The sequence below is a fragment of the Chelonia mydas genome, chromosome 3 (assembly GCF_015237465.2).
Source record: "Chelonia mydas isolate rCheMyd1 chromosome 3, rCheMyd1.pri.v2, whole genome shotgun sequence".
Lineage (NCBI taxonomy): Eukaryota > Metazoa > Chordata > Testudines > Cheloniidae > Chelonia > Chelonia mydas.
The window spans coordinates 43,719,458-43,737,587 of NC_057851.1; the positions used below are offsets into that span (position 1 = coordinate 43,719,458).

At 42.2% G+C, this 18,130-nt stretch overlaps 2 long non-coding RNA genes across 2 annotated transcripts; one reads left to right on the plus strand and one right to left on the minus strand.

Moving 5' to 3' along the window:
- The first annotated feature begins 396 nt into the window (after positions 1-396).
- Positions 397-2,768, plus strand: LOC122464955. Its single transcript, XR_006289421.1, has 2 exons — positions 397-641; positions 1,886-2,768. It is a non-coding gene; the product is annotated as an uncharacterized LOC122464955 (long non-coding RNA).
- Positions 538-4,628, minus strand: LOC122464956. The gene is made up of 3 exons (XR_006289422.1): positions 3,930-4,628; positions 2,385-2,506; positions 538-1,319 (listed from the first exon to the last, which is right to left on the minus strand). It is a non-coding gene; the product is annotated as an uncharacterized LOC122464956 (long non-coding RNA).
- Positions 4,629-18,130: the final 13,502 nt, after the last annotated feature.

Here is an 18,130-nt window from a genome sequence, read left to right on the forward strand (position 1 = left end):
ACAGATGTTTCACAGAACGACAAAGCATGTTTAAGTGAACAGGAGAGGGAATATTGTCCACTAAGGTTTAGAACTGGTCCTACAACTTTTCTTAAGAAATGTGAGAAAAGTGTCTGTTGGGAGCTAGTTCTCTGCTGAAGAAGCTAGTAAGTAGTACATGGATGAGCAGTGCTGTTGTAAAAGAGGGATTGAGACATTAGGTGTTATTGGAGCAATTTTTTTTTTAAAACTGTAAGACTTTGTGTGTTTAGAGTTTGTGTAAAAGGACTCTGGTCAGATATTACCATAGCAACCACACCATAAAACATCTTCTAACACTTATTAATCACATGACAAGAAAAGCTAAGCAGAAATGTTACTTGGCATTCAGAAGTTAAATGGTTATTCATTCTGGGAAATGCATTCAGCAGAGGCCTTCAAAAGGAAAGATGTTGATTAAAAAGTCTCTGGCTGGAACCAAAAGGCTTTCTTGGGGAAAAGACTCAATCCACAGTTGGATTTTGGATCAACATTTCTTGTTAAGAGTAATCCTGCTGGTTAGACAAACAGGACAACCACATAAGGGGCGAAGAATATGGAAAACATTGGTCTCATTGATGTTTGCTTTATTCACGTGCAAGCAGGATATGGCAAGCAGAGAGGTGAGCGATGAACAATCACTATCCATCTTAAACAAACTCAGTTCAGGCAGTTCCTTTGACTTCATTTTATGTTTGTTGTTCCTTATAATTTTACATGGTGGGTTCACAAGTACAAATGACTTCCTACTCACCTTTATTCACTTTGGCTAAATGCAGCATGTAAATGCCTTAGCTCGGTTAAAAATGAGGTAGGGACTCAGCTACCGTCTTCTCTTTCTTTAATTGGTGCTAGCTCTACAACAGCATATGAGCTGGAGCCTTGTAGCTGTTTATACACTGGAGAGATATCAGTCTGCTTGAGGATGATCACCAGTTTTCACAGCAGCAATACAGAAAGCAGCATGTCGCCATTTTCAAAGCTGGCAGGCGATATCAGAATGCAGACGTGCCAAGTCAGGGAACACTTCTTCAGCTTAGCTTTCCCCCAGTACATGCAATTTCACACCAGGATGAGGAGAAAGAGGCAATGATTCCTATGCGTAGAGTTGAGGCACCTAACTGCCTTTGCTCAGCAGAATTGCACCTCCCAGCATGTCTCCAAACGAAGTATCTGCGCACATGTGTGTGGGGCTCTTGCGTGAGAACTGAAACAGAGTCATGTTTTTCCAGTTCTGCTTCAGATATTTTGGGGGAAGCGTCTTCTTTTTCTTCAATGCTGTGCTATCTTTCTGAAGTGCCCTGGTATGGGGAAACAAGTGTGGTTACAAGATGAAAAAATTCAGACCAGAGTCTCATAAACCAATGTGGTGTTAAGGCTCCCACTAATACCTTTACTAAGAAAACAAACACTGTGCATCTAGGTTGTACATTCTACTATTGGCCTCAGTGGCAACATACCAAACTGAGCCCTTTTTAAAGTCCCAAGGCAGACAAAGGGTGGGAGGGAAAATAGGCATAGACAGGTGAAGGTGGTTGCCTGAGGCAAGTTCAGCAGCAAAGCCAGGAAGAGAACTCAGGTATCCCGCATCCCACACTATGCCCTATCCACTGGACCATGCTGTCTCTCTAACTTTACTCACAACCCAAGCCTTTAGCTGTTCTTTCAGTCTGTTTTGTTTATTTTAACCATTCCTTAAGATATTTCCATCACTCTAGATGATTTGTTGAGAAATTTCTCTTGCCTTTGAGCCTTTGTGTTTTAAGTGATTTTTAAGTTTGTCATTTTAATCCTGACTTTCATCAACATCTTTCTATGCCTACCCTGCCATGTAACAATGTTTTCTTTTCTTTTGATTCCTTTATAGAGACAAAGGAATCAAGATCTCTCTCACGACCAGAAGTTGGTCCAATAAAAGGTATTATCTCACCCACCTTGTCTCTCTAATGTCCGAGGACCCACACAGCTATAACAATACTGCATGCAACAATGGAAGATTCTCTTATTGTTGATTATCTGTTAAACAGATTTGTACATCATACAGCGTTCCAGACAGAACAACAACACAGATCCATTCACTCAGCCCCTGCTCACGGGGATTAGGGCCTTGTCATTAGAAGACAATAAAAAGAACTAACTAGCAGCCTTTTTTATGGCCTCTGACAGAATAGAAGTATGATGCATCCTGGGACAGAAAAGAAATTGCATTCTGCTCAATACAGAAGTTGCAGACATTTGAAGTCAAGTACCTTTAAAGACTTTCTAGTTCAGAGAGAATCATATAATTAGACTGGCATGTTTATTATTCAATGATTATTATTATTATTCAGCAGCAAAACTACTGGATCACAAAGGCAAGTACTCACCTAACTCCGCAGAATCCCCAAGACGTAGACCAAAAGATCCCCATGAGCCAAGCAGGCCCATGCATCCTTCCAGGCAAGAGTTCATATGGCCTTGCCTCCCTTGATAAGGGAGTAGAGCCATCCTACATGTGAAGCAAATCTCAAGTCATTACCTGCTAAACCACCAAAATGTTTTCTCTGCATTATAATGCTACAGCTCCTCCAGACATCCTAGAAGCACTGTACACAAGCGTTAGTTTTCTGTTTTGTTTATGATTTCATCTTAACGACTTGCCTTGCCTTGTATTTTAAAGTTGATCTCTCTATTTGAACTGAACACTGTGGAACAGAGTACACAAGAATGTAATCTATTGCTTATTAATAAATGTTTATATTTTGATAGCACCTGGAGTCCTAAACCTGTTTGGGCTGCATTGTGCTAGGCGCTGTACAAACATATAGTAACTAAGAGTCACTGCCCCAAAGAGCTAGCAGTCTAAAAGATAAGACATATTAGGGGGATGAGACAATCAACTCTGCTGGGGTGAGGCCAGGAGTGATGGGTAGCAAAAATTATAATGTAGTGTATAATGCTTAATGAGTCAGTAGCACTGACCACACAGATCTTTACCATTATCAGGTTGCAGTTTTCTGTATCCATTATGGCACAGGTGAGCTGTGAAGAGGGACTTGAAGACAAGAGGGTGGTTTTAACAGATTTTAACTGGAAGTTCTTCCTGCTTGTAAGGGGCAGGACATGAAAAAGCCTGGAAGCGCTCAAAGATGCGGAGAACTGGATGATCCAAGCTGGTATCATCAGCTGACAACAGTGGGAGTTGATCTTGTGATAAGGTATTCGGGGGGATAGGTACAGCAGGCTGGATTGTGAAGGACTTTAAAAGTAAAGAGAAGCCTGTTTGAAAATAAATGTATCAACTAAAATGAAAAAAACATGTATGGAGCTGGGAATTCATGTACCCTATGGCGCACACTTAAAGGGGAGACCCATGCAGGAATATTATTATAGTAATGAGTACATGGGAACAAGATACAAAGACACCTGGGAGTCTGACTGGTGGAGTCAGGGAAGCACAGAGGCCATGACCGCCACCCCAGAGAAGCATGCACATCTTTGAGAAGGCAAAGCCAAAAGCAGCAGCATGCTGCAGTCAAATTATTTGTTCAGCTCCCAAGCAAAGTTCACTTCAGCCAAGGGGAAGAATATGTGGGCAGCCTAAAATAATGGAAATCAGAAAAACCACTTGAAGATTGTAACTTAAGCCCAGCGGACTGTGTTCAGACAGCCTATAATCAGGGCTCAAAGGCCTGCGTCTGAGAACAGAGCAGGGAGTGAACAATCCTCTCAGGAGTAGAGACTGCATTTGAAGCACTAAAAACTGAGAGCAGGAGCTGTTTTATGCCAGCCTTTGCTTTTTGATTAGTTGTTCAGCTCAAGATGGGAGCAATGCAAATATTGTACTGTTACACCTTGATCTCTTGGCTGTAACATGAAACACTCCTTACAAGGTCTACGTTTCAAACTGTTTAAAGGTGATGTTCATTTACCTCTCTCTCGTGTTCACTCGCAGGCCTGTCTCTCCCCTTCCTCCTAGCCCAGAATCAGGCTCCCATTTTACCATCTGAGCACTGCCCCAATGCAGTGCTGATCTCTGGCACAGGGAATATAAGGAAGCATGGATGCTGACCAGTCTGGGACAGTAGCCACCTGCACACGGTGCTGGTAGAACAGAGCTGCCTGCCTATCTCTGCACTACTCAGAGTCAGACTTGACTCTACGTGGACCTGATTGTATGTAGAGGGGAAGGCTGCATTTAGGTCTTGTGCAAGAAAAGGAGGAGAGTTCATAAGAAGGCTTGGGGGTGGGAGGGGGAAGAAAGGGTAGTGACATGGGATTGGCAGATCCTTGATATTCATGAGCTGAGCCAACTTGCTGTCAGCTTTACCAACTCAGCTGGCTGGCAACTGCTTCAGGAAGCCAGAGTCTACAGCGGTTTGTAAAAACCTGGATGAAGCTCTGATTTTTGTAAAACTGATGCTGAAAACTGGGACAACATTGCCACTTCAGGGACCCTAAATAGATCCATCATCATAGGGGCAGAGGGGATTGCTACAGTGTCACAGTAGCAGGTGGACTGAAAAGGCATCATCCATGTTTTTTTACTTACTACTATCAGGACCCACGTTACCTTGGGGAAGCCACTAAATCCACCAGGACATTCCTAGTAAGCCAACTACTAGAAGAGTGATAGAACAGCTTAACAGAGTTCTGAAGATGCAGGAGAATTGCCTAAGGAATCAGAGTGGAGCCATTAAGGAGCTAGAACTGGGAGGCTAACAGACTAAAGATGGCCAGAAGGCAAATGAGGAGAGGCAGCATCTGAAGATTTTGGGGTTGGGCTAGGGTTTGTTCTGTTGGACATGAGCAACCATTCTGGATTTGAATTCCAGTTTTAAAATGGCAGTAAAAGAATTAAGTAAAATGGGGTTAAAAGATGGAAATTAGTTCCATAATATGGCTACACCTGAAAGTTCACATGCTTCCTTAAAGTGATAGTAACTAGGGGGAGACAGCAGGCCTGTTAATCAGTAATTGGAGGCTTATCTATAGCATAGTTCATCTCCTCCAAAGCTTGGCACTGGTAGGAGAGAGGGTGAGAATCAGTAGGAATGGAGCAGGGTTATGCTTTGGCTCCACAAGATTACACAATCCTCCTGTGCGCCCTCCCTCTCCCCCACGATCCCTCCCCCTGCCCTCTGTTCGTGGGAGAAATGGCCCTGGAAAAACTTTAAAATATTGGAAGTTATGGTTGGACCTCACACACAACTAACCTTCCAGGCTACTGCTAAGAGAGAGCAAGAGCCCAGTCCACCTCCCAGTACTGCTGTGGCTAAAACATTCTGCTATGACACTGCTGGGTGAAGGAGCCTCCCCTGTCCTCCTTTCAAAATTACTTTTTGGGCCATGATTCGTTCCAAAATAGGAAGGAACCATACCACTTTGAGAGCTGTCTGGAAGTGTGTCCGCAAACAGTGGTACTTACCCATCCAGCACAGTAACCGTGTTACATAGTCTATGAAAAGATGAACACGTTTCTACAATTTGCAGGAAAGATTTTAAGGACGTCAGCCATTTTAAGTGTTGTGAAAACACTTTCTGTACAATTATAGGCAAATTTAACATAATGATGCTTTTACAGGGTTTGATCCAAAGTCCAGTGGAGTTGCTGGAAAGACTCCCATTGACTTCAGTGGGTTGTGAAACAGACCTCAATTCATTAAAAGGTAAGCTTGGAACACTGCTTTTACATAATTAGTTCTTTTGCTCTTATGTGACCCCCTGTAAAAGGCCAAGACATGATTTGATCTGGCCTCTTCAGTTTCAAAGGACAAAAGAGTCAAGCCAGAGAGTCCTCTAAGTCTGCATCTTGCAGACCTCTTCATTTTCTAACAGGATTACATTATTTTTAGAATTCGTTCAGGTTCTGTATGACTTGATTTCTTCACATTGTACCATGAATGATTAACGTATAACCTTTCCCTCATGCTTAACTTGCATCTCAATAGCCAGAAATGTTATTACAGTTCTGCAACTGAATAACACTTCTGAGCCAATCATCAAGTACATTTGTCATCATTATTTTGATAGAATGTTGCTGCACTAACGTGATTTGATCTTTCATCAGCCTCCAGGACAAAGGTTGCTTTGTAGGTGATTGCTCTAGTGTGGTAAACATCAAGCAATCTTTCCTGATACCTAAGACTCTGTGTCCATAAGGGATTTGACACACTGGCTTTTCAACAAATTATAAAGTAATATTTGCAAGAAGTCATTAAAATGCAAGGTCAAAAGCAGATTACATAAAAGAACTTTTCAGAGTAAACTCAGATCTCTCTCTCTCTCTCTTCCAGTAATTTTCTAGTGGAGCTGGTCAGAAAACAGGTTTTATCCTATGGATAATTTTGACACAAATGGGGAAAATATATATATTGGGGAAAATATACATATATATATGTAGTGACAAAGTTCCTGCTCTGTCTTGGTGTGTCCTGCACTTTCTGGTGGATTTGCTTGCCTCAGGGGTTCACGGCAGCCCTCAGTTTGGCTGCTTTGGCTAGAGGCTCAAACCTGCAGTTCACTCAGCTAACCTCATCACTGGCCAGCATGGGAGAAATGAAGAACAATCTCCGCATCTAGTGGGTCGGGGACAGGCCAGATCCCTTTCCAAAATTAGACCTTCCCCTCTGGTGTGTCGCACAGACCAGGTCAACTCCTTCTGTGTCAGACAGGGGGAAACCCAGGCCCGCCCTCTACACTGGGTTCCAGCCCAGGGCCCTGTGGACAGCAGCTGTCTACAAAGTCTCCTGTATCAGCTGCGTGACAGCTACAGCTACAACTCCCTGGGCTACTTCCCCATGGCCTCCCCCCAGCACCTTCTTTATTCTCATTGCAGGCCCTTCCCTCCTGAAGCCTCATAACACTAGTACTCCTCAGTCCTCCCGCAGCACGCCTTCCACTAACTGATGGGAGATCCTTTTTAAACCAGATGTCCTGATTAGCCAGCCATAACTGATTCTAGCAGGTTCCTGATTGCTCTAGGGAAGCCCCTGCTCTGATCACTCAGGGAACAGAAAACTATTCATCCAGTGGCCAGTACATTTGCCTTATACCAGACTGCTGCACCCAACTGGTCTGTCACAATATCTTATCCAAATTCTCTACAAATAATTTCAACCTTTGAGTTTGAAAAAACAAATCCCCAAACTGAAAAATTTCAGCTGAAAATAATAATAATAAAAAATTGGTTAGAAAATGCCATTATGGTGCCGCAATGGGAGCGGTTGTTCAAGTGTTGTTCAGCTGTGTAGGCCAGGCTATATGTCCCATGATGAACCACGGTCTCACCTCTTGCTGAGACACCAAAGTGCATCATGGGAGATTGTCGCCCAGCTGGGGACCCCCCCATCCCCGCACGCTGAGGAGAATGGAAGCACCAGGAACCTAAATTATAACTATTATGAGGCAATATGGCTGCATTTCTGAATAGAAATGTTTCAGTTTTGAGATGTTTGGTTTTCAACAAAAAGTCAAAATTTTCCAAGGAAAGAAGACACTTGTTGCAAAAAATTATGTTGAGTCAATAACCTAATTTTCCATTGAAAAACAGTTTGAATGGAACATTTTTGACCAGCAGCCCTATTTCCTAGCTTTCATTGGGTAATATTCTTAAGTCCTTACTCCACTATTATTCTGGCAAAACGCTTACTGAAACCAGGCAAAGCTGTCAGAGGACCTTAGGGTTTGGCCCATTGTCTTTTGTAAAGTAAAAGCTAAACTTTAGGTCAAGGTTATCAAGAGAGACCAGTGATTTTGCATGCCTCAATTTTTGGGTGCCCAGCTTGAGACACCTTTATGGGGTTTGATATTCCGAGAGTGTGTGGCTCAGCATTTTCTAAAAATCAAGCCCTTTAAAAAGCATCTCAAGTTTAAAACCCAAAAATGGAGACACGCAAAATCACTAGAGACTTTTGAAAAGTTTGCCCTCAATTTACTAGTGAGTTGATTTTTAATAGAGACTCTGATGAAATCAGATTAAATCCATTGTCATTAATAAGAACATTATTTCTATTTCTGTAAGGAACAGCTTTATGGTTAAACCATTTTAGCAAATGTAGGAATTGATAGCACTACCTAGTGTGGAAAATGTAAACCTGAAACTGGTACTTGGTAACTTACAGAATCCCATGTTAGGGAGGAAGGGAAGATGAGAATATCTCATAGTTATTGATCTAGTGCTTAGTTATTTCAGATTAAAATATCTGAAATGTGTGATTTTTTCCCTTTTTATTATGCTATACTTTGGATAAATGTGTTAATGTTAAAATTAGTCACCTTAACATGTAAAGTGTTAACAAACAATGGGAACAAAACCTCAGAGGAGTGACATCACTTTCTAGCACAGAATGGCAACATAGGAGGGACAGCTCTAGGGACAGCTCTGGGAGAGAGTGTCTCTCAGTGGAGAAGGGTGGGACATGGGCAAAGCCCCCTTTGGGGTGGCTTTTGCTCTTGGAGGCAGAAGAAGGCAGCTGTCCCTGCTCTCCCCTGAACATAGGCACTGCAAGCGGGGGAAGGGGGGGGAGAAGAGAAAGGCTTCTTGCCCCCTCTCCCCACACACATGTTGAGGGACACGCTTTACTCAAGCTCAAAATGCTTGAAGTTGTTTTGAATTTCCCCCTAGGACGAACTAGGCTTCATGTTCTTGAGAGACAAGGTAAGGCACAACATGCCCTTGAGGACTTACAGTTTTAGAGGCTGGCTGATTAGAGTTATAAGGCCTCTTCTTCCTTCTGCATGTACTCTTCTAGAGTTAGGAGGGAGAGGAGCCTCTCTCACAGGCCACGCTTGTCCTAGCACATCCCCCCTCTCCCCCCAATCACTTCTGTGTAACTTTCTGCAGATGCCCTGATAAGCAAGTCCTATAAAATGTAGGCTTGATTAGAAAAATTTTGGTTTTTACTCAGATGGTCCACATTTGTTTTAATGTAAAACTAAGAGTGAGATTCCAGAAAGCATGAAGATGACAAAACAGCTCAAACTCCAAAGGGAGGCAAACCTCACCAAGACTGGAGTAATGGAAGCAAAGACCAGCAGGACCAGATTGAAGCTGGCTAAGGACAAGTGAAATCAGACAGGAGAAAATAAATGATCAGCTAAACAAAGAGTCAAAAGTCATTCAAGTCCAAGTAAAAGGATCAACAAATTATCTAAATGAAGCAGCTCAGACACTAATAGTGTAAGGCGGTAACAGCAAATCCCATTTTCACTTGAAAGCTTCAGTCAACAGGCAAACATGGAAAAAAGCTCTGAATCTCTTACATTAAATCTGTCAAGAGGTCAACAGCATTAAAAGAAAAACAAATCAAAAATTAAATTCTGTGCAGAAAGAATGGGCTGCAGTCTTGGGGCTTGTCTGCTTGGGGAAGCTGACCAGCTTAGCTATAGCAAAAAAACTAAAAGTGACTTTGTTCTGGAATATAGTGTTCACGCTAGGATAGCTTATTCCGCTATAGCTATGCCAGTTAATTTCCCTATGTAGATGAGTTCTGAGTGAACCACCAAAAACTGCAAGAAGAGTTAGAAGACAAAAAATATTTTAGACTGAAAGAGTGCTAGCTGCTCTTCAGTGATTAAGAACCTGTAAGTCACATTAGGAGAGTTGTAATGTTAGTATATGCTATGGAATCCTTCACCAAGTTTCTAGCCACAAGAATGAGACAGTATTCCTACACTGCTGATGTGGATAAGTCAATCAATTCAGAGACCCATCATCTCTGAAGGAAGATCCACTCGGGTGCTTAATATGCCTGTTTGAAATAATAAGGCATGTGAACCGTAGGACTGAAAGTCAGAGAGTACCCCACTTCTTGCTACTACTCTAAAGGAAACTCTACTTATTGTGCTCAAGGTGCAATTGATGGGAATGATACAGGAAGGGTTACCAAGCATTAGGAGCTGCATTAAGCACCCAAGTTGGAGTTGGATACTAAATACAACTGATTAGAGTACAGTTCACATATCATATTAGAAGCCATGAAGAACTGCTCCCTAGATTTGCTGAAAACGAGAACCATTTAGTATGTGTTTTGTAATCTCCCTTTTTGTCTCTCTTCTCTTCAGAACGCTATCACCAAGGTAACCTTCCTTTTCTGCCAAGCCAGTTCTCTTTCTCCTCACTGGCGTCTTTCTCAGAAAGTTTAAGCTTCCCCTGCTCACTTTTAAAACTCTTCATCAAACTGCTCTCGTCTCTTCCACTACTGCCTTACATGTTTTCCAAACTTTTCTCCTGTTTGCGTCCTTCGTCCCTGTAACTCACTTCCTCTGTTCTGCTTTTCTCCAAAGATTGTAGAGCACCCACTGCTCCTCTTTTGTTCTCTGTATTATTATTAATAATTAGATATTATTTATTTGAATTATTGTAGAGCCTGGGGGCCCCAGTCGTGGACCAGGACCCATTGTGCCAGGTGCTGTACAAACACAGAACAAAAAGAGACATCCCTTGGCCCAAAGAGTTTACAATATCTGTCTGATATTGTACCCACCAGTGCAGACGTTTTGTGCTTTGCTTAGCACATTTTACTTGTGAAGCACAGAATGCACTGATGACACCATCTAAATAATTATCAGACATTTCCAGCTGCCCAAGAGCTACAGGATGTCTTGTGCTGAAAATAATTGCCGGATGAATTTACAGAAAGGTTAATTTGAGATGTAGGCTGAGTTTCCACCCCTCCCCCACCCCCCTTGTTTAAATATGTTTGCTCACCTCTAATTATAACACTTTCTGACATAAAACTACCTGTCTTAGATTTCCTGGATATCAAATTTCACAGATCTGCACTCTCACTATTTCTGTTATAACAGTACTTATTTTGTTCCAAAACATTTTTCTCCCAAGGTCATTGGTACAAGGAAGATTAGAAGTATCACAATCCATTATATAGCATGTGCTTTCTTTTAATCTCCCTCTTAGTTTGCATGAAGACTTTATTCTCATATTGGAAAAAAATGATCGCTCTGGTTTACAAATTCTCTGCTGTACGTGTACGGCAGTGGTGAAACAAAGGGGGAATATATTATTTTGTTCAGTGCCCTGTCTGGTGAATTAATATTCTGGTCATCAGTACTACTAGAGTCTGTTTTGAGGGCATTTCAAATTGTTACCTTGCAAATAACAGATGACAGCTCAGTTCATCAAAACCTTTTCTATATCCTTCTGTCCAAAATAGATCTTTAGAGAGGTTAAAGTTGAGCTTCAAAAATAGGTGAAAAAAACCAAAAAAACAAAACAAATTCTGTATATGCGGAGATGAAAGTGTTTGATTAAAGATAGTGAAATTTGGTGTTCTGTGACTATACATAGTCAATGCTGATAAATACAAAGTAATGCATATTGGAAAACATAATCCCATCTATACATACAAAGTGATGGGGTCTAAAATTAGCTATTACCACTCAACAAAGTGTTGTTGGACTCATTGTGCACAGTTCTCTGAAAACATCTACTCAATGCGCAGTCAAAAAGCTAACAATGTTAGGAACCCTTAGGAAAGGGGAAAGTGATAGATAATAATGCAGTAAACAGCATAATGTCACTATATAAACCCATGGTACACCCACACCTTGAATACTACGTGCAGTTCTGGTCACCCCATCGCCAAAGAGATATATTAGAAATGGAAAAAGTACAGAGAAGGGCAACAAAAATGATTAAGGGTATGGAACAGCTTCCATATGAGGAGAAATTAAAAAGACTGGGACTGTTCAACTTGGAAAAGAGACAGCTAAGAGGGGAATGACAAAGATCTATAAAATCATGAATGGTATGAAGAACGTGAATAGGGAAGTGTCATTTACCCCTTCACATAACACAAGAACCAGGGGTTACCTAAGGAAAATAATAGGCAGCAGGTTTAAAACAAACATAAGGAAGTATTTCTTCACTTCTTGCACCGTCAACCTGTGGAATTCGTTGCCAGGGCATGATGTAAAGGCCAAAACTATAACTGGATTCAAAAAAATAATTAGATAAAGAGAATAGGGCCATCAATTACTATTAGCCAAGATGATCAGGGATTCAACCCCATATTCTGAGTGCTCCTAAGCCTTTGACTGCCAGATGCTGGGACTCGATGACCGGGGATGGATCACTTGATTACCCTGTTCTATTCACTCCCTTTGAAGCATCTGGCATTGGCTGCTGTTGGAAGACAGGATACTGGGCTAGATGGACAATTGGTCTGACCCAGTATGGCCGTTCTTATGTTCTGTGACAAAGTTCCTCCTCTGCCTTGGTGGGTCCTGCACTTATTGGCGGATGTGCTCACCTCAGAGGTTCATGGCAGCCCGCAGTTCGGCCACTTTCGTGGCTCAAATCTGCCATTCACTCAGTTAGCCTCTTCACTGGCCAGCATGGGGGAAAAGGAAGAAGAACAATCCCTGCAGTCTCTGCTGATCCACCTAGTGGATCGGGGAACAGGCCAGAGACCTTCCCCTTTGGTGGAATCCACAGTCCAGGTCAACTCCTCCGGTATCAAGTAGGGAGTTGGGGGAATGGAGGGATGGGGGGAACTTAGGCCCGCCCTCTACTCCGGGTTCCAGCCCAGAGCGCTGTGGATTGCAGCTGTCTACAGTGGCTCCGTAACAGCTGCGTGACAGCTACAACTCCCTGGGCTACTTCCCCATGGCCTCCTCCCAACACCTTCCTCCTGATGTCTGATAATGCTTGTACTTCTCAGTCTTCCAGTAGTATGCCTTCACTCTCAGCTTCTTGCACCTGTTGCTCCCAGCTCCTCCCACGCACACCACAAACTGAAGTGAGCTCCTTAACCCAGGTGCCCTGATTAGCCTGCCCTAATTGATTCTAACAGCTTCTTGATTGGCTGCAAGTGTTCTAATCAGCCTGTCTGCCTTAATTGTTTCCAGAAAGTTCCTGATTGTTCTGGAACCTTCCCTGTTACCTTACCCAGGGAAAAGGGACCTACTTAACCTGGGGCAAATATATCTGCCTTCTATCACTCTCCTGTAGCCATCTGACCTGACCCTGTCACGGTTTTTATAGACTTTTGTGCACAACTCTGGCTTGTACTCGGTGTCATCAAATGGACAACATGTTTGCCATTTATTTCAGCAGTAGTTATTTATTAATGCCCTTTGTTTTATGCTGTATAGATGTGATGTATGTCCTCTATCCCCATCTGTGTCTGTTCTTTTATATTGTTCCACAAGAGGGCATGGTTGCATAGTGAATTCATTCCCAGAGGGCTAGAAGGAATTGCTTGCTCCAGCTCACTGTTTGAAATGGGCCATCCTGATTATTACTACAAAAGTTTTTTTTTCTCCTGCTGATAATAGCCCACCTTAATTGATTGGTCTCATTACAGTTGGTATGGCACCACCCATTTTTTCATGTTCTCTGTGTATATATATCTTCCTACTGTATTTTCCACTGCATGCATCCAATGAAATGGGTTTTAGCCCACGAAAGCTTATGCGCAAATAAATTTGTTAGTTTCTAAGTTGACACAAGTATTCCTCAGGTTTTTTTTTTGTTACTGCTAGGTTTGTTCTACAGCCCTTCTGTTGTCAGAGTAACACATTAACTTGTTATTGTGCCTGTGTAACCACAGCCCATGTCTCAATCTTGATGCCTCCGTCAGAATATACAGAATATCCCTGATCCCTGCACTGAGGGACTCTGGGCACAGAACCAATGGACATAAACAGCAAAACCTCACAAGGAATAGGAGTCACATCCCATTTCTGCCTTGACTTCTGCAACACACAGTTCCTCCCTGTGGGTCTTCAGATTCACAAAGAATCGTATCTTTTTATTCTCCTTTCACCCTCCTCATATTAGTCACATGACTGAAAGTTCTAAGAGCCTTCTAAACTTCTTCTGTACTATCAACAGGGGACACCTCAGTGACCAAAATGGTCCTATAGGGATCTAACAATATTAATACAGTGTACACATTCAAAAACAATATTCAATAACACTAAATTCTTTTATAACTAACTGCTGCAATACTCCTCAAAAAGAAATCAGAGGTGAACTCTGAGCAATCCTCAAGCCCTTGTCTGTTCAGATGTCAATTTGTAATCTTTGGGTGGGCTAGAGGTTACTTCATTGTCCTTCTCCAGTGCCTAAAAGAATCCAACTTGCATAGAAAAGCACCTGGAGACCCAGAATTCAGACACTGAGGATTTTCGGTAAGGTAAGCGTCAACCTCCCCACAATCAAGTCCAAAAGAACAAAAGGAATGAACCTAATTCTTAAGTACCAACTTTATAAAAATCTTATTATAAAGAAACATTAATAAGAACATAAGAATGGCCATACTGGGTCAGACCAAAGATCCAACCAGCCCAGTATCTTGTCTGCCGACAGTGGCCAATGCCAGGTGCCCCAGAGGAAGTGAACCTAACAGGTAATGATCAAGTGATCTCTCTCCTGCTATCCATCTCCACCCTCTGACAAACAGAGGCTAGGGACACCATTCCTCACCCATCCTGGCTAATAGCCATTAATGGACTTAACCTCCATGAATTTATCCAGTTCTCTTTTAAACCCTGTTATAGTCCTAGCCTTCACAACCTCCTCAGGCAAGGAGTTCCACAGGTTGACTGTGCGCTGAGTGAAGAAGAACTTCCTTTTATTTGTTTTAAACCTGCTACCCATTAATTTCATTTGGAGGCCCCTGGTTCTTATATTATGGGAACAGGTAAGTAACATTTCCTTATTCACTTTTGCACAATTTATGTTCTTCTATGTGTCTGACAATTTTATTCTTTACTATTGTTTCAACTAATATGCCCAGTACTGACATTAGACTTACCAGTCTGTAATTGCCAGGATCACCTCTAGAGCCCTTCTTAAATATTGGTGTTACGTTAGCTATCTTCCAGTCATTGGGTACAGTAGCTGATTTAAAGGACAGGTTACAAACCATAGTTAATAGTTCCGCAATTTCACATTTGAGTTCTTGCAGAACTCTTGGGTGAATGCCATCTGGTCCCGGTGACTTGTTACGGTTAAGTTTATCAATTAATTCCAAAACCTCCTCTAGTGACACTTCAATCTGTGACAATTCCTCAGATTTGTCACCTACAAAAGATGATTCAGGTTTGGGAATCTCTCTAACATCCTCAGCCGTCAAGACTGAAGCAAAGAATTCATTTACTTTCTCTGCGATGACTTTATCGTCTTTAAGTGCTCCTTTTGTATCTCGATCATCCAGGGGCCCCACTGGCTGTTTAGCAGGCTTCCTGCTTCTGATGTACTTAAAAAACATTTTGTTATTACCTTTTGAGTTTTTGGCTAGCTGTTCTTCAAACTCCTTTTTTACTTTTCTTATTACATTTAATTAGGCAGTGTTTATGCTCCTTTCTATTTACCTCACTAGGATTTGACTTCCACATTTTAAAAGATGCCTTCTTATCTCTCACTGCTTCTTTTACATGGTTTTTAAGCCACGGTGGCTCTTTTTTTAGTTCTTTTACTGTGTTTTTAAATTTGGGGTATACATTTAAGTTGAGCCTCTGTTGTGGTGTCTTTGAAAAGTGTCCATGCAGGTTGCAGGGATTTCACTCTTGTCACTGTACCTTTTCTTTTCTGTTTAACTAACCTCCTTATTTTTGCATAGTTCCCCTTTCTGAAATTAAATGCCACAGTGATGGGCTGTTGAGGTGTTCTTCCTAGCACAGGAATGTTAAATATTATTATATTATGGTCACTATTTCCAAGTGGTCCTGTTATAGTTACCTCTTGGACCAGATCCTGCATGCCACGCAGGACTAGATTGAGAGTTGCCTCTCCCCTTGTGGGTTCCTGTACAAGCTGCTCCAAGAAGCAGCCATTTAAAGTATCGAGAAATTTTGTCTCTGCATTTCGTCCTGAGGTGACATGTACCCAGTCAATATGGGGATAATTGAAATCCCCCACTATTACTGAGTTCTTTATTTTGATAGCCTCTCTAATCTCCTTTAGCATTTCATCGTCACTATCACTGTCCTGGTCAGGTGGTTGATAATAGAGCCCTACTGTTATATTCTTATTAGAGCATGGACTTACTATCCATAGAGATTCTATGGAACATGTGGATTCATTTAAGATTTTTATTTCATTTGATTCTACCTTTTCTTTGACATGTAGTGCCACTCCCTCCCACGCTGCACAACCTGTTCTATCCTTCCGATATATTTTGTACCCCGGAATGATTGTGTCCCATTGATTGTCCTCACGCCACCAGGTTTCTGTGATGCCTATTATATCAATATCCTCCTTTAACATGAGGCACTCTAGTTCACCCATCTTATTATTCAGACTTCTAGCATTTGTGTACAAGCACTTTAAAAACTTGTCACTGTTTATTTGTCTGCCCTTTTCTGATGTGTCAGATTCTTCATGTGAATGTTTCTCATCTGATCTGGCCTCCATCCCCTCCTCCTGACTAAAACCTAGAGAATCTCTATCAATAGACTCTCCTCTAAGAGAAGTCTCTGTCCGGTCCACGTGCTCCTCTGCTGCAATCGGCTTTCCCCCAGCTCTTAGTTTAAAAACTGCTCTGCAACCTTTTTAATGTTAAGTGCCAGCAGCCTGGATCCACTTTGGTTTAGGCGGAGCCCATCCTTCCTGTATAGGCTCCCCCTATCCCAAAAGTTTCCCCAGTTCCTAATAAACCTAAACCCCTCCTCTCTACACCATTATCTCATCCACGCATTGAGACTCTGAAGCTCTGCCTGCCTACCTGGCCTTGCGCATGGAACTGGAAGCATTTCTGAGAATGCCACCATAGAGGTCCTGGATTTCAGTCTCTTTCCCAGCAGCCTAAATTTGGCCTCCAGGACGTCTCTCCTACCCTTCCCTACATCATTGGTACCTACATGAACCACAACCACCGGCTCCTCCCCAGCACTACACATAAGTCTATCTAGATGCCTCGAGAGATCCACAACCTTCACACCAGACAGGCAAGTCACCATGTGGTTCTCCCGGTCATCACAAACTCAGCTATCTATGTTTCTAATGATCGAATCTCCCATTACTAACACCTGCCTTTTCCTAATGACTGGAGTTCCCTCCCCTGGAGAGGTAACCTCAGTGCGAGAGGAATACCCCAGTATCATCTGGAAGGAGCGTCCCAACTATGGGAAGGTTTCCCTCTGTTCCTGTTGACTGTTCTCCTTTGGGCCTTTCATCCTCCTTGACAGCGCAGGGGCTGTCTGACCGGAAGTGGGACAAATATACAGTGTCCCGGAAAGCCTCATCAACGTACCTCTCTGCCTCCCTTAGCTCCTCCAGTTCCGCCACCCTGGCGTCCAAAGACCGTACATGGTCTCTGAGGGCCAGAAGCTCCTTGCACCAAATGCACACATACTCCACCCACCCACAGGGCAGGTAATCATACATGCTACACAGAGTGCAATAAACAGGATAGCTGCCACTCTGCTGCTGGGCTTCTGCCTGCATTCTCTCCTACAGCTTTCTAGGTTAATGATAAGGTTTTTGTTCAAATCAAGAAGTTTTGATTATAGTTTAGTGTAAAGGTTTTAAAGAATGGCAAGTGTACCTCACCCCCTTTCCACTCCCCTTCTAAACTCCTTCTCGAAACTCCCTGTTAGCAGTCCCTGGTCGCTTGCTCACTGCTTTATAAAGCCCTGGCCTTCTTGATAATAATAATTTTTACAACATAACATGGCTACTTTATAAGCCACATACATTATCTTCACAGTTATACATAAACATAAAAAAAGAAAACAAATTAATTCTGAACAGGTCAGTCCCCACAGAAACACAGTGAGAAGACACTCAGAGTTTCCAAAAGCTTAGGTTGAGTTCAACTGAGTCTCATTTAGATTCTTTGATCAGCAACATTCACATATCACTCCCCGTCAGTACCTTTCCCAAGCTGGGGAAGCTCATGATCCAACCAGTGTGTGATGTTACACCTCGTATTCTTCATAGAAATATTGTTATGATATGAATATGGCATAACAGATATGTTTTATGCAGGATGGGTCATGTGAGGTATCATTGAAAAGGTTATGATCTACTGAATGTGTTTATGCAATCTGTATGCATGTATCATTGCTGTATCTAAAGTTAGGAATATCATCTATGTAACAATTACAACTGTGTGAGTATGTGCTTGGGAAACCCACCAGACAGTAAGAAATCAGCCTTAAT